This window comes from Carassius auratus, chromosome 5 (genome assembly GCF_003368295.1).
Source record: "Carassius auratus strain Wakin chromosome 5, ASM336829v1, whole genome shotgun sequence".
NCBI lineage: Eukaryota > Metazoa > Chordata > Actinopteri > Cypriniformes > Cyprinidae > Carassius > Carassius auratus.
In genome coordinates this window covers 24,199,903-24,209,956 of record NC_039247.1, presented here as the reverse complement: position 1 = coordinate 24,209,956, position 10,054 = coordinate 24,199,903, and the positions used below count along the sequence as shown (strand labels likewise).

The 10,054-nt window shown below is 34.7% G+C and overlaps 1 long non-coding RNA gene across 3 annotated transcripts; it reads right to left on the bottom strand.

Annotated features, from left to right (window-relative positions):
* Positions 1-2,664: 2,664 nt before the first annotated feature.
* LOC113082463 (uncharacterized) lies at positions 2,665-9,831 on the bottom strand. Of its 3 annotated transcripts, none has more exons than XR_003282688.1 (4): positions 9,791-9,831; positions 9,260-9,331; positions 7,861-7,930; positions 2,665-3,361 (listed from the first exon to the last, which is right to left on the bottom strand). It is a non-coding gene; the product is annotated as an uncharacterized LOC113082463 (long non-coding RNA). The 3 variants fall into 3 exon arrangements; XR_003282693.1 differs by lacking the exon at positions 9,791-9,831 and adding an exon at positions 9,413-9,544; XR_003282683.1 differs by lacking the exon at positions 9,791-9,831 and having other exon boundaries at positions 9,260-9,392.
* Positions 9,832-10,054: the final 223 nt, after the last annotated feature.

Below are 10,054 nucleotides of genomic sequence, written 5' to 3'. Positions count from 1 at the left end.
GTGGAGTTCACAGAAAGCAGATGGAGCAACTCCGTGTTTACATTGAACTGGTAATGTACTCCGCAGCCACTTCGGTGGATGGCAATACTAGCACATCACTCATCTGGACCCACTAACGGAGATTTATTGAGAACGGCTCAATCACACTCTGTCCACCAACAAATAAAAATGATTTATTAAATGGCATTATAAACAACAGCATTATTGTTCACAGTTCAGGAAGGGAAAGGGGAAGAGTGCCATCAAAAACATATGGCTTTCGTGTGTGTAGGTGATGGAGAGAGCTTATGCTTGTGTACATTTTTCTACATCTAAACACATCAATTACAGAATTTGTAGAGAAATGTAAATGGTGCTGGACGAAAAGTAAGTGACACTCATTTCCTTCTAGCCATCACTATTTGTTACATTAATTAGTCTGGCACCTCAGCTGCGCTCCTCTTTCACGATTAATGACCACTTTAGTTTATCTCGGCTTCACCAGCCCTGGCGTTGGATGTTTATATTCCGTCAACACAACAAAATGTAACAAACCATTTATTTTAGTCCCAAAGTAGCAAGCTCGCAGACTCCTGACATTGCTTACTTGCATCAATATGGTCTTCATCTCAGTATGTAAGCCTTTAGCTTTTTGTGTGAGTTTATGGAGGATGATTTCTGGAGTGTGGGGCTTGGTTTCACACTTCACACTCAGTGTGTGTGGGTACACATGACCCAGCAACCACACACATTCAGATGAGAGACAATGTGAGGGACATCTAAATAAACTCATGCCCACAATCTGTGTGTGAATAAATATACATGTGAATTGCACAGAAACTAAGGGCAGTGAAGTGTAATTTGTATGTTTTTGTGTATGTGTGTGTGTGTTTATATAATAAACGGTAAAAGGCATTTAGATTTTTTTTTTAACATTTCGATTATGAAAGCGAAATTGCATAGCTTGTTAGTGTTAGTGTTCCTATTAATGTTATTTATGTTTTTGTTAATACAGCACATAGCACTAGTCAACTAAATGAATGTAGCATTTCAAAGATGGATGCACTTTTGGAAATTGAATGTAAGGGAAATGTAATTTTGGAATTTCTGTTGTCTTATGTGATATTGGTGTTGGTTATGTTCTTGTTCATGATGAAATTTAATTTTATTCATGTAATTAATTTATAGCATTAACAAGAATACCCATTGAATCCATTTTGGGAGCGAAGACAGATTAATTTATTTTTCATGCAGTGCTTGTATATAAGATCAATATTGACCAAGTTCAGAGGCTTTCATATGTGGATCAACTTACTTTTTTTTTAGCATTTTCAATATGAAAAATAACTTTCATATTGATTCAATGGATTTATTGTATTTTGGGGAAAATAAAAGGCCTAACATTTTAAAATAAATCTTTAAAAACCAAGGAGCCCCCGCATATGGCATACAAGAAAGAAATTGTAGCTAAATCGTCCGCACAATTTACTAATTTGTTTCCTCAATTTGCTAAATCATCCACACGATTTATAACTCGAGAGAACGAATGAGTAAATTAAGTGCATGATTTATCAAATTGAGGGAACGGTTTAGCAAATTGAGGTAACAAAATAGTAATCGTGTGCAAGTCTTAGTACATTGGGGGAACGAATTAGTTAAATGTGCACACAGTTTATTTATTTTTTCTTGCATGTCATGTCTGGGGCTCCGTAAAAATCTAAATCTGTAATTTAACTTTTATTGTTATTATAACCTAAACAGTTTGAAACAGAAAATAGTTGTTTTCATCTAGTCAATTTATTGGTAAAGAAAACACATTTTTACTCAAATGAATCAAATTTGATTTATTGCGTTTTGGAACCCTTCACATATTGTTGTTTCCTATTTACATATCCCATCTTTATTGTTTTTATTATGTGTCTTGTCTTATCACTGTCATTCTATTTGTGCTGAGGAAGATCCTGTCGCCAAAACAATTCCTTGTATGTGTAAAGCTCTTTCTGACTCTATTTCTGAAAATATTGCTCCTTTCTACTTGATGCTCTTCATCCATACTACTTCATTTCAATACAGAAAACACAAATAAAATAGTCTAATCTCACACTCAATATCTGTGTGTTGTTTTGATTTGTTTTGTTGAGTCTTTAGCTTAGTAGCATGCTAATGTCAGACTAATGTTGGAATGAACTGTGAGAATTAGCTGAGTCTCTAATGCACTTCATGTTAATTAATGCTACGGTATACTTGTACGCTGAATGGGAATGTCCTTTAACACACAATTAATTTGGCAACAAATTAACTCTTGCTAGGATCAGTATTTCTTGGTGGAAGCTTTGCGTTTGTTTAGCTAATAAAATATTAAAACTGTACAATTATTTAATTATGTCATCCTGGTATTGCGGACTAGCAATTGTTTTGTATGCTGTAATGCACTGTAAAAGGGTTGCTGTAAATTTTACAGTAACTTACTGGCAGCTGGATGCCAGTAACTTACTGTAAAATAGTTTACAGTATCATTACTGTAATTCCATGTACAGTAATAATAATGCATACTGTATTACTATTTACAGTATGAGTACTGTATTTTTCAATTACAGTACAAGTACTGTATTTTAATATGCAGTAATAATACTATATATTGTATTATTATTTACAGTACAAGTACTGTATTTTTATTTACAGTACTAGAATTGATTTCATATTACTCAGACTTTTTTTGTAGATTTGGGTCTAGCTTCATTTGCTTTATTGTTACAAAATTAATAAAATTTTAATCTACATGTCACTGGTAAGGTTGCAATAAAGTTGGATGAAACTGATCTAATCGCAGCAGTCAAAGTTTTATTTAATATAGAACTGAAAATACTCAGAAAACAAAGCAACAAAACCAAACACAGAGTATAAAAAGACGAACCAATTAATGAAATTAACAACAGGTGTAACTGATGTTTAACGAATGAAAAACCACTAGCTGTAAACTATACATTTTTTAATCCCCCAAAAATGCATAAATTCTTATGAACATTTGTCATTAAAATGTGCTGTTTTATTGTTTAACTATTTCATTATTTAACATTTACTTTAAAAAGTACATTCTACAAATGTGTTTGAATTCATCCTGTGTATTTGTAACATGGCTAAAAATTTCTGAAAAACATTCTGAAAAGCAGAACAAATCAAACAGTAAAAACATGTTTTAGTCGTGTTTTCTTTCAATAATTTGGCCAATCGAATTCAACAAGCTCTCTGATGAAAGATGTCACAAGAGGATTCAGGCTGGCGATTTTTCTCTGCACCCTTTTTCCAGATGCCCGGCTGATCTGTGATTTTGATTTTGTGATTTAGGCATTTGGTGTCATCAGGGTTTATTCTCAGAATGAACCTGCAAGCACAAGAAAAGACACATTTATCAAACCACTGATTTCCCAACAGTCATAACATGGTGCTGTATGCAGTTTTATGTTAATAAAAGCAATATGTACTATATAAATAAATAAATAATTATACATTGTAGACAGATTATGAACAGATTAGACAGATTATCATGAACCTTTGTGAGGTTGCAATTAAAATGAGGGACACTTTTTAGTGATTCTAAAGAGACAGCTCTTTGCGTGCTTTCTGCCATGCCAAATCAAACATAGTAGTCTATTTTTGCTTTTCTGTTTAAATTAACAGTGGTTTGGGAATTTAGATAATTTATTGGGAATGTTGATGCTGGGATGTGATGTCTCTAGGCTCTGGTTCTCAAAATTTTTAGAGTAGTACCCCCTGAGGCTTTTAACATCCATCTGCGTAACCCCTCTCTGCAGTTACACCTTTTTCACTAAGGGTCAATATTTGCTCCTAATATTTGCTTTTTTTACATTTACAAATACTTTTATAAAATAAATAATGCTTTAAATAAAAAATATAAAAAATTCAATAGAGAAATATGCAATGATGGTAAAAACAAAGTGATGCTTTAAATATTAAATTAAAACCCCCAGTACGTCGCAACAAGTCACTATCTTTATTTGTGAGGCATTCATTCATTCAGTAAGGAAGCAAATGGCTGTAATTATCAATGAATCATTGAATTATTGGCTCTCTTAATTTATTCAAAGCCGCAGATTCATTCACAAACACTACTGTGTGGTGCTGTTCTGCAGTAGCTTTCGTTGGAGCTATTTTTTTTATAAAAAAATACTGACTATTACTGTGTTTAAAATGAACATCACTTAATATTAATACCTTTTGTTTGTTGAACTGTTGTATAAATCAATGTCACATTAGCAATCAAGTGGATTTTCGTGTTAAACACAGGAACTCACACAGGGAATGTTTTTGTATTGAAGAGATTTTGAATCTTAAATCGTCAGTAGGGTTGCCACCTTCAATACAGAAAAATAATGGTAAATCACAACTTAAAACATGTTTTCATAAAAATATTAATTGCTAATGAACTTTAGTAATTGTATAAGGTGGCGTGAACACAGATTTTGGATAAAATATTTGTCACTGTTTGCAGACAGTAACACCATCCAAACAGTGAAACCACATAATAAATAACTGATCTACAAACATTTCTAAATTCATGTAAAACACACAATTATTGTTATTTTCTTTTTATTTTTGGTAAGTTAATCTATTTTATATAGTCTATTCTTAATTGTACTGTAGCCTATTGAAGAATGCAATTGTTTAAATTAGTTAAGTTGTTTATTTGCTTCACATAGGCACTGTATTTTAATTATTAAATATATCTCTCTTATCTCTTATTAAAATAATGCTTATGTGTCTGACTGTACACCTTAACCATAATAAACAAATCGGTAAAACTTTAAAATGTGTTTAAAAAATAATCTGGAGCAGCTTCCACCATTCTTTCAAATCGACTCTCTGCCAAGAGACCCGCCCTCCACTGACTCTGATTGGCTGTGAACCTGAAACAAACCAATCAATCCAATGATGGCAGTGAGTATTACCCAATCAGGGGCAGAATCGGACGAGTCTTCACAGAATGCCGGTGGGATGATCTGCATGAGATGCTGCATTGAAGACAACTCGGAAAATACGGGACAAACCACGTCCAGTATTGATTCAAAATGGGACGCGCTATTTTATTCTCAAATGCAGGGACGATTCCGTATTTCAAGGGACGGATGGCAACCCTATAAGTCAGTCAAGTCAAAATTTATATATGAAAAGCTCTTTTCCAAAACATGATGAATGCCATAAAAAATGTTTTTTTAATTTTGCAATGTTTTGTAATTTTGCTGTGTACTGACCCTATTTGCTGCTCCATCAACGTTTCTTGCCAAATCGCTATATTTCCATGTTTAAAATGTACTGCAAGATGCAGGTTCTTTCCAAAACGCGATAAGCGCTGAACCTATTTTTAGCCTAAATGCGATATATCCTCAGGACTAATCAGAATTATCTTTCTCTCTTCACGCTCTCACCCTTGAATCACTCGCACATATCGCGCCAGACGCTCAGTTCGCCTCATCCGCGCGTCCGTACCGTGCTAAACGCCTCGCGCCACAGGACCTCCAGATGCACGTAAACGGCGTCTTTGCATTGACTTAAAGGGATAGTTCACCCAAAAATTTAAATTATGTAATTAATAACTCACCCTCATTTTGTTCCAAACCCTTGAGACCTCAGTTTATCTTTGGAACATAGTTTAAGATATTTTAGATTAAGGCAGAGAGCTCTCAGTCTATCCATTGAAGCAGAAAGGTTAGAAAAACATCATCAAAGTAGTCCGTGTGACATCAGAGGGTCAGTTAGAATTTCTTTAAGCATCAAAAATACTTCTTGGTCCAAAAATAGCAAAAACTACGACTTTATTCAGCATTGTCTTCTCTTCGGTGTCTGTTGTGAGAGAGTTCAAAACAAAGCAGTTTAGTGGAAAAAAAAAAGACCATTAGACAGCTGCAGCTCATTCAAAACCTGCAAGGATTCTGAGTAGAACCAGAAAATCTGCAGAAAATCTCCATAAAATCTAAACTGGCTTCCAGTTACATTTAGGATTGATTTTTGAGTACTTTTACTCGTATATAAGTAACTAAATAACCTAGGACCAAAATATATTGCACATATGTTCACTGAATATAAGCCTAACAGACCACTCAGATCTTTAGGATCAAGTCAGTTAGAAATACCAAGGGTACACACAAAACAAGGGGAGTCTGCCTTTAGTTACTATGCCGCCCGCAGTTGGAATCAGCTTCCAGAAGAGATCAGATGTGCTAAAACACTAGTCACATTTAAATATAGACTCAAAACTCATCTGTTTAGCTGTGCATTTATTGATTGAGCACTGTACAATGTCCGAACTGATTGCACTATATTTTCACAGTTTTTTTATTCTATTTTATGTAAAATCAATAAATTAATTTTAAAACATCTTCAGTTCTCTCTTCACAGCAGTTCAGTCAGTGTACTGTTTGAGTGCATGCATTACTCCGGGATTTTGGTTTGTTTGAACTCAGAGGGAGTGTCAGCCACATTAAAAAAGTGAACAGTTTAAGTCATTTGTGGATTATGCATACTGGAACCATTTAAAAGATTCAGTTCGATCTGGTGAACTGGTTCAGAAAGATCTGGTTACATCGAATGATTCATTTGCGAACCGGATATCACAAACTGCTTTGTTTTAATTTCTCTCTCACAACAGACACGGAAGAGAAGACAATGCTGAATAAAGTCATAGTTTTTGCTATTTTTGGACCAAAATGCATATTCGATGCTTCAGAATATTCTAACTGACCCTCTGATGTCACATGGACTACTATGATGATGTTTTTCTTACCTTTCTGGACATGGACAGTATACACACAGCTTCAATGGAGGGACAGAGCTCTCGGACTAAATCTAAGATATCTCTGTGTTCTGAAGATAAAAGGAGGTCTCACGGGTTTGGAACGACATGAGGGTAAGTTATTAATTACATAATTTAGATTTTTGGGTGAACTATCCCTTTAACACGAAAATCATTTGCGCCAGACGCTCTTTTCGCATTTGGTGTGAACGCCACTCACTCACATACACAATGTTATGTCATGATGTGTATTTAAAGTTGAAAATGGATATTTTACTTGTTTAAAATGTGCTAGAGAAAGACATATGACTACTACACTCAAGTCTTTTGCAGTGTCTCACACGCGTCAAATTAAAATTATTGTTTTAAATTTTAATTTTAATGTTTTTTTAGCAGAAAGTCAACATATCGTCCCCTTGGAATTATAAGGTTCTATCTGCGTTCTGAGCAGTTCTGAGATATTGAGCTTTAAATTTTTGGAATCCACGTAGAAAGCACCTTTTATTTTCTAAATAAAAAGTTCCAAAATGTACATAACTTAAAAAAAAAAAACTACATCATATAATGTAAAGAAGTGGCCACAGAATAAAAATATGTAAATAACTAAATTTTGACAAAAATGTCAGATAGAACCTTATAATTCCAAGGGTACGATATTACAAAGATTTCTGAAGAATCAAGTGACACTGAAGAATGGAGTAATGAAAAAAGGAATACATAACATTTTAAAATATATTTCAATACAAAACAGTTATTTTAAATTGCAATCATATTTAAAAATATGACTGTGTTTCTGATCAAATAAATGCAGCCTAAAAGCTTTAGGATAAGAGCTTGTGATGTACAGCCTGGTTGGATTGGCTGCTGCCTAAAATAATTAAACATAATTTACCACTTTATTTACAAAATATTAATCTTCAACACATGTTCACAAGAGCACCGCGATGCATGCATGTTATGTTGACACAAGAGCAGACGTTCAGTCAGCTCTCGGGTATCTGTCTGCTGGTAGATGTTGACCAACTTTAATCTCATCCATAGTATCAATTAAAACAGCTTTTTAATAGACTTACCAAGTGCAATCAGTCTTGGGGTACTGGGCAGAGAGAGGCTTCTCTCTGCATCTGCTGGAGTTGCAGTGACCTAAAAGTAGAGCAATTAACATAAGGTTGGGAGAAATTAATTACATATATAGAGAACATACTTGCATCTTGTTTTAAAATACTTCTCAATGTGCTTTATAAGCATATGTCACTCTGTGATATCTTTGTCTGCCTATCTTGCAAAATAGAAGTTTGATCATAAATGATGATGAAAATTAAAGTGTACCTCAAATGCATGACATATGAATACAAAAACAGTAATAGTCTTTTAGAAATGTCTTAAGAAACTATAATCCTGCGATCTCTTACATCCTCCAGTAAATGTGGGTCATCTGATCTGTGTGTCTTTGCATCAATGTACTGTGCTTTGACTGACTCAAGGGCTCAAAAGTGCTTTGAGGGTCTCATTTACTGGAACATCCTGCAAAAAGCAGTCCTTTCCTTTGGAATTTTTACCTGTATACACCTGTTCAGGTGCCACATAATTAAAATTCCTCTTGAAATATGTCTTCTGTCAAAAATGTTTCTTTAAAATGGTAAATGTACTGCATTTATATAGCGCTTTCAACAGACCACATGGCCATCCAAAGCGCTTTACAAGTTGCCTCACATTCACCCATCCACTCACTCATTCATACACCGACGGCGGTGTCTGCCATTCAAGGCGCCATCCAGCTCGTCGGATGCTCGTCTTTATCATTGCAATTATCATCAACCTCAGAATGCACAACAATGTCATCATGGATGTCATTGTCATCATGGATGTCACTGTCATGTCTACAGTTTGATGCATCAGCATCTATTATTACAGGGTTCTCCAAAGGTTCTCTGTGTTTTCTGCTTATGTGAGATGTGAAAGATGATTTTACATGAAAATGTTTTTCACAGTTGGGAAAGGGGCAGGTAACGTTTTCCCCATCTCTTATATGCCAATTTAAATGGCCGCAGAAGCTAGGAAAATTTGGGGATGTACAGTATGCTCGCATCCCACAACCTGACAAATCACAGGATCCGTTTGAGCAGGTCTGCAGTTAACCTTATTTGGTTGTGTGTGCTTACGAAGCATGTGTGACTTTAGTGCAGACAGAATCTGAAAACTACAAGGACAAGTCGGCAAACCACAATTGAACCTAAAATTAGACAGGTTCCTATGCATTATGATATACGGTGGTAAAATCTGTAATGCGTTCGCACAGATAACTTGCAGTGTTCGCACACAAAACTGCGCAACCATCTTGACTGCTGCTTTTTTAAACAGTATGTTAAAGATAGAAATGACAGTTTTCAGATTATGTTAACGTTTTAATATAAGAGTCAACGTTGGTATAATAATCACCAGCTTTTCCTCATTGAATTATTGTTAGCTTACCAGTTTCTTCAGATGACGGTAACCGCCAGAAAAGAACTCCAAGCAACTCCAAACCTCCGACGTTCCGCGGTTCTAACAGCAAAAAACGAAATGAAAACGAAATATTCACTTCAAAATACTGTTATACAACCTCCGTCTTTAGTGTGGCCTCACGTTTTCTTTTTGTACTTCAAGATAGTTTGCTGTTAACGTAAAGTTTCCACAGAGTCCTCCTGCTTAGCTAATTTACATTAAAGAGGCAGAGGAGCATTTAAAAAAAGCTTATTTTGTTTCTGTGTCACTAAATATCAGTCAATGTAAACTGTATTCACCCCGTTTAAGTTGTCATAATGATAACGGCAGTAACAATTGTAACATTAACGTTACCTCAGGCCTTGACAAACAGGCAGAAAAAAAGTCTTGACTACAGGAATATTGTCCTCACAACTCACTCAATTTGCAACACTGGTTCGTGTTAGGTTGCTGTTAATAAGTGACTGCATTTGAAAATATCTCGGTTTTAAATAAAATAATTACAGAAACAATACTAACCTTTTTGTTGAGTGTTTCCTCAGTTGTCCCAACCAACCGAAAAAAAAACCGTTGAAAAGAAGTCTAGGTTGTCATTGGTCAGTTTTTCGCGGGCATTGTCGCTACTGTAAATCGATTTACAGTAGAGAATAATTACAGTACTAAACTTATATTTTCCCATAATCCTTTGCTATTTACAGTATTATACTGTTGGCACATTTAACAGTATTATACTGTACATATTACAGTAAAATACTGTTCAAATTACAAAAATCCGTTACAGTG